The sequence below is a fragment of the Cygnus atratus genome, chromosome 9 (assembly GCF_013377495.2).
Source record: "Cygnus atratus isolate AKBS03 ecotype Queensland, Australia chromosome 9, CAtr_DNAZoo_HiC_assembly, whole genome shotgun sequence".
NCBI lineage: Eukaryota > Metazoa > Chordata > Aves > Anseriformes > Anatidae > Cygnus > Cygnus atratus.
This window is the reverse complement of record NC_066370.1, coordinates 1,767,707-1,780,846: the sequence shown is the minus strand read 5'-3', so window position 1 is coordinate 1,780,846 and position 13,140 is coordinate 1,767,707. Positions and strand designations below refer to the sequence as shown.

General features: G+C 39.8%; 1 protein-coding gene across 2 annotated transcripts in view; it reads right to left on the bottom strand.

The window, feature by feature from the left end:
* Nucleotides 1-13,140, bottom strand: part of SLC9A9 (solute carrier family 9 member A9) — a 216,164-nt gene that overhangs the window by 190,325 nt on the left and 12,699 nt on the right. The window lies entirely within an intron of this gene.

Here is a 13,140-nt window from a genome sequence, read left to right as displayed (position 1 = left end):
TTGAGAAGGTTTGTGGGGATGCTTGTCCTTCACAAACTGTTTGTGGGCAATCATTGGAAAATGTGTTAAGCTGCTACCAGTGTGCCTTACTGAAATGGAAGCAGAAGCAGCCTGTCTGGATGCTCCATAGCAAAGACTTTTCCAGGTAAACCTGAGGGTTTAAAGATTTAAATCTGATTCAAATTTAGATAATTTAAAGAATCAGTGGGAAAAAATGGAATTTGTTCTTCCATTATATTGAATATTTTTGCCTTTACAAGCCAGTGGCTACCCAGCACTGAAAGCCTATGAAATGACAATTCAGCAAGAGAGTAACGTGAATACTCCGAAGGAATGAAGTCTGACTTAAATAAACCTCAGGTGACCATTGGCACCTGAAGAGACAAGTTGATTAAGTTTTTTGGGGGGAGGGAGAAGTTACTTTTTGTCTTGACTCACTGAGAAAAAATGACAAAATTTATGTACTTGCAATTATCATTAGATCTTAATTTTTGGCAGGTTTAACTACTGCCTTCTCTTCCCATTTATTTTTGAGTTGTGTGTTCATGAATGTGCCAGTTTGATAGCCCCAAAGACAGAGAGCATCTGTTTGCCTATAAAGGAAATATATTTACAACATTCACTTCCACAAACTGCTCCCAAAAGAGTGCTTCAGTCACACACTTGAGGGGCTAACAAGAGAATCGGTAATGGAAAGCCCCCATCATCTTTCCAAGCATACTAATAAGGCTGCAATTTGCCAGTGAGAGGTTGCAGCAGTTTTGCAGGCTATTCCTTTTACTAGAAATGCAATGTAACAAGTAGTTCGGGCTTCTGAGTCACTTCCAAGCCTTTAAGTGTTCCTGTAACTAATGTAATTTTGCTGGTGCTGTCTTCAAATTGTTGTTTTGCAATTCTGGTAACTAGTTTGTACTTCGACAACTAAGTAAAGCCATCTGAAAATCAGGCTGATTATTAATATTCTGACATTTAGCTACTGTGGATAACAAATTTAGCTAATAGACTGCCTCATGCCTATGACATCTCTAGTTTACTAATAACCATCACCAGAATTGTTTAATTTACTGTGTTATTCCGAGTTCTTGGATAGATCAGTGTTTGAAGCAATCTGTGAAGACTAATGCTTCCTTGATAATTCTTAATCTTCCCTTACAACCAATACTACAAGTTGGAGAGAAGAGCAGTGTGACCCAGCCCGTGCAGGCTTTGCAAACTGTTCCCACCACACCATGAACGAGGGCGCTGGTAGCCGCTCTTGCTGATTTGGAATTGGAGCATTGCCTTGCTCTGGTTATCCTGAATCTGGATGCCAATATATCAGGCCCACAATGTGGACAGGTTCCCCACTACTAGCCTAGCAAAGAGATCTAAATAAAGAACAGTGGTGGTGGAGTGGTGGGTGGTGGTAGTGAAGTTTTGTTTGAAGTAAAATGAAATGAACTGCTTTTTCTCTTCCCTTTTCATTAATCACCCAAAAATCAACTCAAAATCTGCCTTTGGATCAGCCTGGTATTTCTCCAGCCTCTGACATTCAGCAAAACCTTGCTTTACTCCACAGCCTGGGCAGGATGCCGTGCACGGAGCAGTGCTGCCCAGGCACTTATGACTTTCTGAGCCTTCCCCACCGCCCTCACACTCGCACGAAACCGAACAACCGCGACGAGGAAGGCTGCCAGAGCTGTGGATTTAAGCGGCCTCCAAATAAGGTCCTCACCGCGGCCTCCCGGACCCCAGCGGCCGGGGGCTCAGGCAGAGCGCGACCGCCACCTGCTGGCTGCCGCCGGGCAACGCCGGCCCGGCCCGGCCCGGCCCGTGAGGGAGGCGTCAGGCCTCGGTGATCCGAGCAAGGGTTCGCCATGGACCAGGCCCGTACGCGAAAGCGTTGTGTTAAATTTTTCTCGCTGCAGTACCGGGTGCTAAAGTGAAATACTTGTATTTGCTGCTTCTCTCATTGCCTCTCGTTGTGGTGGAAAGAAATGCTGATGGGCTGTTTCTTTAACAGGGAAAGGAGCTTACAAAGCTTGTTCAAGCAAATGCACTGTGTGTTACACGTATGACTCAGCTCAACAGCAAAACAGGATTATTCAGGATATTATTAAAACCATAAGTAAGGCTCTAGCACTGAATGACTAATTCAGGATCAAACGCAAAAGCTTTCTGACTATGTTAGAAAGCTGTTTCGGAAAGATGTCAAAATGGGATTATGATTTGGACAGGAAACTAGATTGTGTAGTAACCCACTTACATTTGTCAGCCCTCAGGCTCTGGCAGTGCTCTTTGATGCTGGCCTCACCATGGCTCTTCTCTCTTCCATTATACATGAAGTTTTGAGTCACCTGAATGGTGATGGCAAAAAGGGCTTTTCAGATACCCACAGTGGTAGACCAAATGGCGTACCATATATTAGAGCAGGGTGCTGGCGTTCAGAGTTGTCTCTCAGCTCTGCCACTGGCACAGGCTGAAACAGTCCCATCCCTTAATCATAGAATCATAGGGTGGCATGGGTTGGAAGGGACCTTAAAGATCATCTAACCCCAACTCCCCTGCCATAGGCACGGATGCCAACCACTAGATCAGGTTGACCAAGGCCCCATCCAGCTTGGCCTTGAACATCTCCAGGACATCCACAACTTCTCTGAGGAACCTGTTCCAGTGCTTACTGGATCCTTACTGTGAAGGATTTCTTCCTAATGTCTAATAAATCTATCCTCTTCTAGATAAGACCATTACCCCTTGTCCTATCATTATCTACCTGAGTAAAGAGTCCTTCTCCATCCTTTTTATAAAACCCCTCTAAGTATTGGAAGGCCGCTATGAGGTCTCCCCGGAGCCTTCTCTTCTCCAGGCTGAACATCTCCAGCTCTCTCAGCCTTTTTTCACAGGAGAGGTGTTCCAGCCCTCTGATCATCTCTGTAGTCCTCCTCCTCGCTCCACATCTTTCTTGTGCTGGAGGCCCCAAACCTGAATGCAGTACTTCAGGTAGGGCCTTATGAGGCAGAGTAACCTGTCAGCAAGTGCATTTTTCCACATCTGAAGTGAGGGCAGTATTCTGCTTTCTAAAAATCAATCCATACTTAAAAGGTATCTTATGATCTTTGAATGAGAGAGGCTATTTAGTAGACATGTATAGGTAATGCTATGCTTTCTGGATTCTATATAATTTATAAAATATAAGGCAAATTGTGGATTTCTGTATGTACCAGATAAGATAGCATTAATGGGAAGATTACTGAAAGCTGTTTGAATCAAGTCGTTCATCATGGAAGGACATGGTGGGTGGAAAACCCACTCACCTGCTGGTCGCAAATAGTAATGAACATTGGTTTGAAATCCAGCTGGCACTGGGTTACTAATGGCATTCCCCAGAGGTGGATATTGGGAGGCATTCAGTATGTGATCAGACAAGGCTCAAAATAACTTGTTCTAACTTTGAAGTTTGCCTTGTTTTCATCAGGGGATTGGGTCAGAGACCTCCAGAGGTCAATTCCACACTAAACTGTTCTGTGATTCTGCAAAAAAAAAGAGTGGCGAAGATAACCTCACTCAGAAGGTTGTTTGAAGGGAGAGAAATGGCAATGAGCTGTACCCATATTCTGATGATCAATGGAGGGCAGCTGCATAATCCAGACCAGGTTTGCAAGAGAACTGAACAACATCAGATAGGTTCTTCTGCTTTCCTAAATTTCATTTTGTGATAAATGAAAAATTTCATTTCAGGGTCTATAGAGATGGCGTGAACACATGCTCTTTCTTCTCCCCAGCTCAAATAAATGCAGTGGGTTGTAAGGACAGCTGGAAGGAAAAAATAAGGTGAGCAATTTTATAAAATATTCTGTTTTGTGTTTTTAATCTGAGAAACAGCAATCTTCTTGTACATCATAGACTACAAGAAGGCATCAGTGGTGCAGTATGTAGGTTAGTGTATCTAGTCTGTATATGGCCTTACATTCTTATTGTAGAGTTTCACTATTGGTCATTGTCTTTACAGATGAAGTGTTTTTCTTTTTCTTTCTCTCTCTTTTTTTTTTTTCTGATCAGTGACATCATCCTACTCTAAATTTGCAGTATGCTCATAAATACCACAGAACAGATAAAGGCACCAATGCTTCCAATAATGGAGATGCCAAAAAGGAGTGAAGACTGGTGTTTTAACATGTCTGTTTTTGTTGCTGTTAAGCTTCACAGAGGGGCTAGTTAGCTGGGAAGAGGTGAAGGCACAAAGAGCAAGCAAGAGCCAAATCATTATATTAAAAACGTGAATGATTTTTCTGTATAAGCTGTGGAGCTGGCTATGGGCAGAGGCTAATTAGCATTTCAAGAGCCACCTTGATGCATAAAGTCCTTGCTGCAGCAGGAAGTGATATAATTCTAGCTGTTTTTCTTCAGTAAGACATTTTTATTGCAGTCTCCATATTTCTAAAGGTAAGAAGAAGAAGGAAAAAACTGCCTGGGAAGCTAATTGTTGATGATGGGTACTAAGATGACTGAATCAAAAGAAAACACGGTAGAAAAGAGGGAAGTACAAAATAGCTGAAAGGAATAGTCTGGAGGCAGAATATGTTCTGCTGTAACGTGTTATTTATAGCATCATAGAACTGTAGACTAACTCAGGTTGGAAGGGACCACAGGACATCTCTAGCTCTACTCAAAGCAGTGTCAGCAGTGAGGTCAAATCAGGGTGCTGGGGCTTTAGCCAGTTCATTCTTGAAAATCTCCGAGGGTGGAGATTGCACAGCTTCTCTGGATGACCTGGTCCAATGCTTGACTGTCCTCATGGCAAAAATGTTCTTGCTTGTGTCAAATCAGAGCGTCTTTTATTTAATGTGCCTCAGTCATTTTGTCCTCCTGTCATGCACTGCTGTGAAGAACCTGGCTTGGTCTTTTTGATAACATCCACCCTCATCCCCAAAGCATCTCTTCCAGAGGCTAAACAAGGCCCAGTTCAGTTTCTCCTTACAGGGCAAATGCACTAGCCTGCATCCATCTCGGTGGCTATCTACTGAACTTGCTGCAGTTTATCAATGTAGTCAATATATGGAGTATGGAATGAAATGTAGTGGAGCTTATTCTCAGACAGAAGGTGTTAACGCAACAGCAACGATTAGGGAAACACTTTAGATGGTTCGTTGTCTTCTTAATACTCCAAACAAGTAAAAGCTGAAGAAAGGCTCTTATATTATTTTAATGTTATCTGTGTCTCAGATGTCTCACGTGGAGAATCTGACTATCTGGTGGGTGAACGAGCAATCCTCTGAGTTTGCTTATAACAAAACTTTTAAGGAAATAGATCTTTTCTCCAGTCCACGCACACCAATGAGTTACTGCCTATATGTTTTCAAATGTTGGTCAGCATTTTATCTGTTTGACAGATGTGATCCTGTGTAACATGCTCTAGGTGACCCTGCTTGGCAGGGGGGTTGGACTAGATGATCCCTGGAGGTCCTTTCCAACCTCAACCATTCTGTGATTCTGTGACAGTAAGCTGGCCAGTTTGAAGAGACTAAAGATTTCATGCTCCATGCTACTAGAGAATAGGATTTTCCTCTGTTTTAAATTTCTGTTGCACTGTTCACCCTGAAGCAGCTCAAAGTACTTTGTAAACAGTTCAAAAATTCCTGCGTACATGATAGAGATCATGTCATTGCCCATCTTGATTCAGAGGGAAGCAATGTATTTGGTGTATTAGCATGTCTTACTACTTAGTAAAGCCATACAGTTTTGTATGGCCTGAAGCAATGCATAGTGTGGGCTGAAGTAGAGATCTCTATTCCAAATGCTGCTGCAGCCAAGAAGCTGGGTTGCAGAGGCATATGGGTGGTCTGCAGCTAGAGAAATAGGGGGTGGTGGTATTTGGAGACCACACTGGGTGTCAATTCTTAAAGGATTCATGAAGACCAGGGAAGACACTAGGAGATCTAACCAGAAGTATTTATTCCTGCAGTAAAAAGCTTCTACTTCCACAGCAGTTGGAAAGAAGCTTTTTAAAGCAACACCAAAATAAACAAACCAAACAAACATGCTCCTGCCCCTCAACAGGGCTTTCCTTTGGGGAAAAATCTGGACTTGAGTGTTTTTTCCTATTTTGCAAGAAATTCCATTTGCATATTTTTCAAGAGTGCATGATTTACATTTTTGCTTGCTTTCTAGAGAGCATACTGGGTATTAAACATCATTTTGCTTTTAGTCTCCTGGTATTACAGGTTCTGTTTGTCTCCCCAGCCACACACCTTTAATGTTCCCTATAATGCAAATCTTTCGATGTCCTTAGTATGCTGAGGGGTTCTTATGGAAGACACAAATAATTACACCCTGCTGTTCACCACATCTGTTTATGAGAAGAAGAACCGTGTTTTCTGCGTGATCAACTCTGCTGCAATAAACAATGTCAGATGTTTGTTGTGAAATGGCTACAAATACTAAGACTGAACTTGTAGCAACACATACTTGAGTGCATCAAAGTACTCTTGGAAGCATGTTCAGCTCTGTGTGGGTGTTAGTGGCCTGGAAAACACTATTTTATATCAGTATCTTAATTTAACTGAGCTTCTTATTCATAAGTTGACAAGTCATACAAATTAGAGTGTTGTGTTGTTGTTGTTTTTTGTTCGTTTAATACTTTATAACTTTTAGAACCGCTAGATCTCTGAGAATTATGTCTGAGAGAATGTCTCTTCCCTTTTTACTCCCTTTGTAAAATTCTGTTCTGGATTTGCCAAATATCTTTAAACAAAGTGACAAGCAGGAACTACCCCTTGTGACTGCAGCTGTGAGTTGCAGTTTGCAACAACACAGGCAAAAGAAGAATTATTTTAGATTCATACTGACTGAAAAATCAGAGCTACCACGAGTTACACAGTCACAACTAAACACACCAATTCTTTTCCTACTGGGGCTCAGGGTTAGGTTGTCTTTGGAGAATGCCGGAGAGGCCCAAAAAGAGTACCAACACAGGTACTACATTCAAATGAATGTCTGCTTACTAGTTTTGTCTTTATTTCCAGTCATAGGCTGAATATCTGGTTTCAAAATATTAATGGAAATTATTAAAGCCAGACATATGAAGCATGTTCAGAGGGATTTATCTGGGAGGGCAAATGGTCCCTATACAGTTTTCCCTCCTTTTCTCTCAGTTAATTTTTACAGCAACACGCTACTTGAACACTCCCCCTCACCAGTTTCTGTTTCTACCAAAAATAAAGATTTTATTCTTGCCTGTGAGTAGGTTAAGCATTTGCTATTTACAGGTGATGTATGGAATAAATTTAGACCTGTTTTCATTACATCGTTTGGTAGAAATGTGCAGTAAAAAATAATCTTAAAATTAGGAAAAAAAAAACTACTTTTCTTGTACATGAAGTAGTTGTGAACTAAAACAGAAATTATCCTCTGGGCAGGCAAGAGCTTATGTGGTATAACAGCTGATAATCATTGTAAAGGTAGTTGCTTAGTTTATGGAGAGCTCCATAACAGAGGGATATTTTCCATTACCCTTAATGTGGCCCCATTTTTCCTTGCAGAAACAATTTCCAAAATTCAGAAGACTCACATAGCGCTGTACAGTAGATTCAAGCCAAGAAACATTTCATTTTGCTCTGCTGAAGCACAGAGCAGCTTCCAAGTTGTAAAGCTTGTTGTTTCTAAGCTCAGTACTGTCTCACATCAGCACACCCCATTAGCATATTCCATTAAGCTTCAGTTAGAAAGCAATATAGAACATGCCCATAACCTAGCTAAAAATCTATTCGCTTGCCAAACTACCCAAACATCTATGGAAATGGTGAGTGCAAAGAAAAATCGTATCTCTAGAGTCATGCAGTGCTTAATAAACATAACTATTACATGCTGATCTCCTCGGGCATACATTGCCAAATCGTTAATGAGAAATGGAACCTGTGCCTACTGAGAATATGTTAACCTGTCAATTTGTCAATACATCGACAGTGATAGTCCTGTCTCCTATTACTATGAAGCCAGAGCAAGCTACTTATTGTTGAGAAGAAGGTTATAAAGTAAGTTTACTTTACAGGAGGAAATGAATACACATGCCTTTTTCTTTCCTTTTTTCTTTTTTGAAAGACTATTTTCTAGTAAAAGTGGTTAATTGTGAATAGTCTATTTAAACGGTATGCTAGTGGAAAGAATTTGTCTCTTAGTCTTTAAAAGTACATTATTACTGGGAGCAGTTTGGGTAGGCATAATGAACAAAATCTTTGATTGGATAGTTATGTCAGGATGTATGGCATTGATGTAGACACTATGAAGTTGAACTTTTTCCTGCTACTGCTGCTTTTTAGGAACGCATTAATTCAGCCTGCCCATTCCTCCCTTAGGAGGCATATAGAGGGGCTATTGAAAGTATATAGTTAAATGTGAAGAAAAAACAGCTTCATGTGACAATGGAATCTTGATACCACAAACAGTTGAATTTGAAACATTTAAAGCGTCTACTTAGGTTTTGATGGAACACCCAGTCTCATAACCTTTTTTGGGGGTAAAAAATATTTGGAATTGTATTTTCTGTTTCTTGATATCTCTTTCCATGTCTCTCATGTATTGTATGTATATGTATAGATGTATGCATGTATAGAAACAAAACCGGTTTTGGTTTTCAAATTAAATCATTTAAGATTCAGTTTTATAAGAAGGAACTAGAAAAATATAAAAGAGAAAAATGTATTTGCATACTCTAAATTCTAGCCAAGTATTTTAGCATGAAGTGTCTCCCCATGGCTATAGTTTGCTGAGCTGAATACATGCAAAGCGTAATTTCTCTTTTGCTTAGAGTTTTAGGTGTCAAATGTTCTAAAACAACAGGTCAGTAGCTGAGACTGAAAAACCACCCACTCTTTAAAGGAGCATTCTCCTTAAAGTTTCCAAGGTTATGGCTCTGCTCTGTGTTTTTTCTGTTATTATCTCAGCTTTTAGTGATCATATGCAATGGGTATTTCAATATTAATTTGTTGAATGGCAAGGCAAATGATTCTTGACTGCCCATTAGAAGGAAGTGTGAAGACTTATTTCTTGCTCTTTAAATATCAGAAGAGACTTTGTCCAGCATGTCAGTCACTCCAGTTAAACAAAGATGCACAAAGGAAAGTATTTTGATTAGAAGTTCACTTTTAAACACTGATTACCATGAAATAATCTGATACACTTATTCTAAAGCAAGCATCCATGTGCTCACAAACTTGTACTGGAATTAATCAGGGCAAACTAATGAGCTTTGGCTGTCTTGAATATGAAAGAGTCCTACCTCTTCAGTCAGAGAAGGTTATGTGAACCGGAACAGCTAATAATAATCACCTGCATCTTTTCCTTAAAATATTATTTTAAAACACTGAGCAATAAAGGCTGTAAAGGCATAGTATTATTTTCTGTCTAGCTCTCTCCCCTTGTCAGAGACCTCAACATTGTATGCTTACACTCTTTTGTGGTTAAGCCGTTAGATTTTGTGCCAGATGTTCCCCCTCACCCGCAAGGCATTATATTGCCAATTGCACCCAGTGCCCATTAGCAAAATAAGAATGATTGCCAGGGAAGTATCAAGCTAAAAAGACAGTAAAGAAGTATCGAGACAGCAAAGGTAGAACAAAGGTGCAAAAGGCAGAGTATTTTGAGAGAAGACTGCGAGTATCATAGAGAGCAGAACGAGAAAGGATAGGAAGAGCATGAAGCAAAGGGGAAAGAAACAGAGGAAGAGAAGGCTACAGGCTACATAGGGAAGAAAACTACAAAGGGAAACTGGTATCTTCCAATCCAAGGGCAGTGTTTCATCAGCTATGGTATCTCCAGTTTTTACCTCATTTATGTGGATGTGGATACTTCAAGTTTTATACCCAGTTAAAATGCAGTAGAGAAATACTTACCTTGAGCTATTATTGCATTATAGGTTAAAGTGTGGTGTGTCCTTCCTCCTTGCCATTAAATTTAGAGGAAGTTGCATGCGTCTGTCAGATTTTCAGGGTACCCACATTTTTCAAATAGTGCTGCACGAAGAGGGATGGATTTTTTTAATAGATAATTTCTAAATTATTGTCTAATGATTTCATCTTTGGAGTAAATAAATTTTATACAAGATAACATCAAACTGCTAAGACAGAATGATGTAAAACTGAAATGAGCTTTGAACAGGAGACAGCTATAATGAACTAGCATACAAAGGGGTGCTTTTTGCAAGACTGCCAGAATGAAACAGTTGAATCATAAAAGAGGAATGGAGTTCATGGAAAAAAGTAATCACCCACATTTAGCTTGTATCTGTTACAGGCCTTGTGCTTTTCTGCTACCAAGTTAAAGCTAGCCATAAATTTTCTACCTGAACTGCACACTTTTTAAAAATGACTAAGTGTAATTAAATAGGAAGGAGAAATCAAAAAGGTATCAGACTTTTTCTGGTGTGAACTGCTATGCTTTTACAAACTTTGCTTTGAATAAGCAACAGTGATGATCTTGGACTGCCTTGTCCAAACATTGATATTATCTGTTGTTTGTATTTCATGGCTTCATTGTCTTGAAACCACAACTACTCTTTTTTTTTTTTTCTTGATTCAACCACGATTTTTTTTTACTGAGCTTTATTCAAGCAAAATTGTCACTGCAGCCATGAAGGCAATTCAAACTTGGCCTAAGTTGTCTGCAAATGCTTTTGCTATTTGAGTTGCACACTCACAGGGCTTTAAATTCCAGAAAAATGTGTCCTTGCCAAGCCTACTACACAGGCTGGAAAAATGAGTAAGTGACTGCAAACATGCTGGATTCTGAATATCTAAAATGTGGTTTTGGCTTTGCAATATGAGAGAACACAAGTGAAGCAGAACCAAAAATCACAGATAAGGCCAGCTTTATGAAGTCCATGCTCCTATGCACAGATAGCTTGGCCCTGGCTGCAACTAGGTATGCTGATCTAAGAAGTCAAGATGATTTCAAGAGGGAAAAAATGCAAATCTTTGTACTCCCCTGACACTTAGTCATATGTTGCTCTGGTGGGTTGTTTCAAAATTCAAAGAATCAATTTTTTTCCAATTTCTTGATCACTCTTCCAGCATCAAAATAGAAAATATCTACCAAAGGCATCAAATTGGGAAGATACATCCCATCAAATAGCAGAGTTTATCAAAAATAAAATTTAAGGGAAGAGAACACCATTTCTTCCTGAAGCAGCAATTAAGCCTTTTCCCTGCTTCCTCCTTAATAGTTTTAAAATAAATGTGGGAGAGAGTGTTTACTTGGTTATAGCCTTTTCACTCAAATTCTACACTGTTCCTCTTTCTTGATGCTGGAAGACTTTCACGGAAAAGCAAAGATTTACCATGAGGAGGCGGGCACCATTGTAGCAGCTTTGCCAGTGAGTTCCATGGCAACTTTTTAGCATTCATAGAGTTTGCACCCTACAACTGCTGTTCCTGTTCTTTATTAAAGATATTTCCCAGCTGTTTCTGGTTTACAAAGAGAGGTCTGGTCCTTCTTTGTTATCAGCCGTACAGTCACTACAGCAGAAACCACAGAAGGAGGTCACGATGGGGTGTTTTGTAGTTTGCTGTGACAGGAAGAGCCCAGTCCCAATGAGAGGCTGCAGATATGCAGCCTATAGGTCAGAGCCTATATATGGATTGATGTACCTGTATGTTGTTGTGCATATGTAATAAAAAGTAAATACATGTTTACTCACAGCTGTGCACAAAATATTTATCTACAACAATGCAGTTTAGAAGTACCTCAGGGTTCTGTCCTTTCTTTTGTAACAAGAACTATAGTTCTTCATCCCTTCTCTCTTGGGACAAGTTTTTCTTTTAGGACTTATTTATAGTTCCCTTCAGTAAAGCTTTTGTATTATCTTTCTTTCTTCTTCATGAGCTCATTGCCTTATTCTTACCCTGATCTGTATGGTAGGCAAACATGTTTCACATTCTAATATGCCTTATTCTGAATACATTATGTGCCTTTGCTGCAACGATTTCAGTGCGGCTGTGACTTTGTAAGGAGCACAGTAAAAGGCTCAGTGCTAGTCAGTGTTTACTTCTTTACCTTAGGGTTTCCTGACTATGGGCTTGAACTTTAAATTGCTAAAACTAGTAGGAACTTGCTGTATTAGATTCCATCTGCATTTACTCTGTTTTACATAAAATAACACGGGTACAGGAATGCCGGCATTTGGAATTTAGGATAAACTCAATGTATTATAATTCTTTTAACAAGCTTATTGAAGCTGCTGTGGCATTTTCCATTTACCAATGGCAATAACACGTGTCAGAGCTCAGAAAGCAAATGCATGTTTAAAGGCATCACTGGGCTGGACAGCCCTACTGCTTTTCTGCAGTCCAACAGAGCTATTAGAAATTGTTTTACATGAGTTTTCAATAGCTACGACGAGTGAGAGGAAGCACAGCAAGAGTCCTAATGAGATCCAGAACCACTGTTACCTCAGTAATAAGTCAGCATTCGGCTCAAACTGTTAGCAGAATGAAGATTTTTGCTGAACTTATTATTTGAAACTTAGGGGTGTTACCCCTTTTATGGGTAAGAAAAGAAGCAACTCTAAGAGCTGGGGTCTTACTGAGGTGGGTATTAGTGCAAATAAAGTTGGGGAAAGGATTTTTAAATGGTTTGCTTACTTTGATTGAGCTAATGAAACAAAAATTCCACATCATGCCAGCCTGGAAATAATAATCCATTTCTGACTTGCCAATCAGGTAAATTTTAACAAAATTAGAAAGTTTCCACTTTGGAAGGATGGAAATGGAACAAGATTTTTCACCCCTCTTTTCTTCTCCCTTCCTCTTTTTCTGCAGAAATTGTTCGGTCATGTCATATATGTGTTTAGTCATATCAGCAGTATAGTCATACCATATATATATATATTTCATATAGTTAAATTCACTTATAATTTCATAGTGAGGTGTTTAGCATGACCTTCAACTAAAAGGGTTCACTTGGCCTTAGAAATGACTCCAGGAATTTTACATTTATGCCGCTATGTATCTGTTCCCCCCCTCTTCCCCTTCCCTTGTGAGATTTAAAGTCCTTCCTCTTCCTTTATAGATTTGGTGTCCAATAAAAGGAATGCTGGTTAGAAGCACGGAATTTCAAAGGATAGAATGGTTCCTTTTCTTAGGAGAGACGGTTAAGGCTACAGTTGTAGAA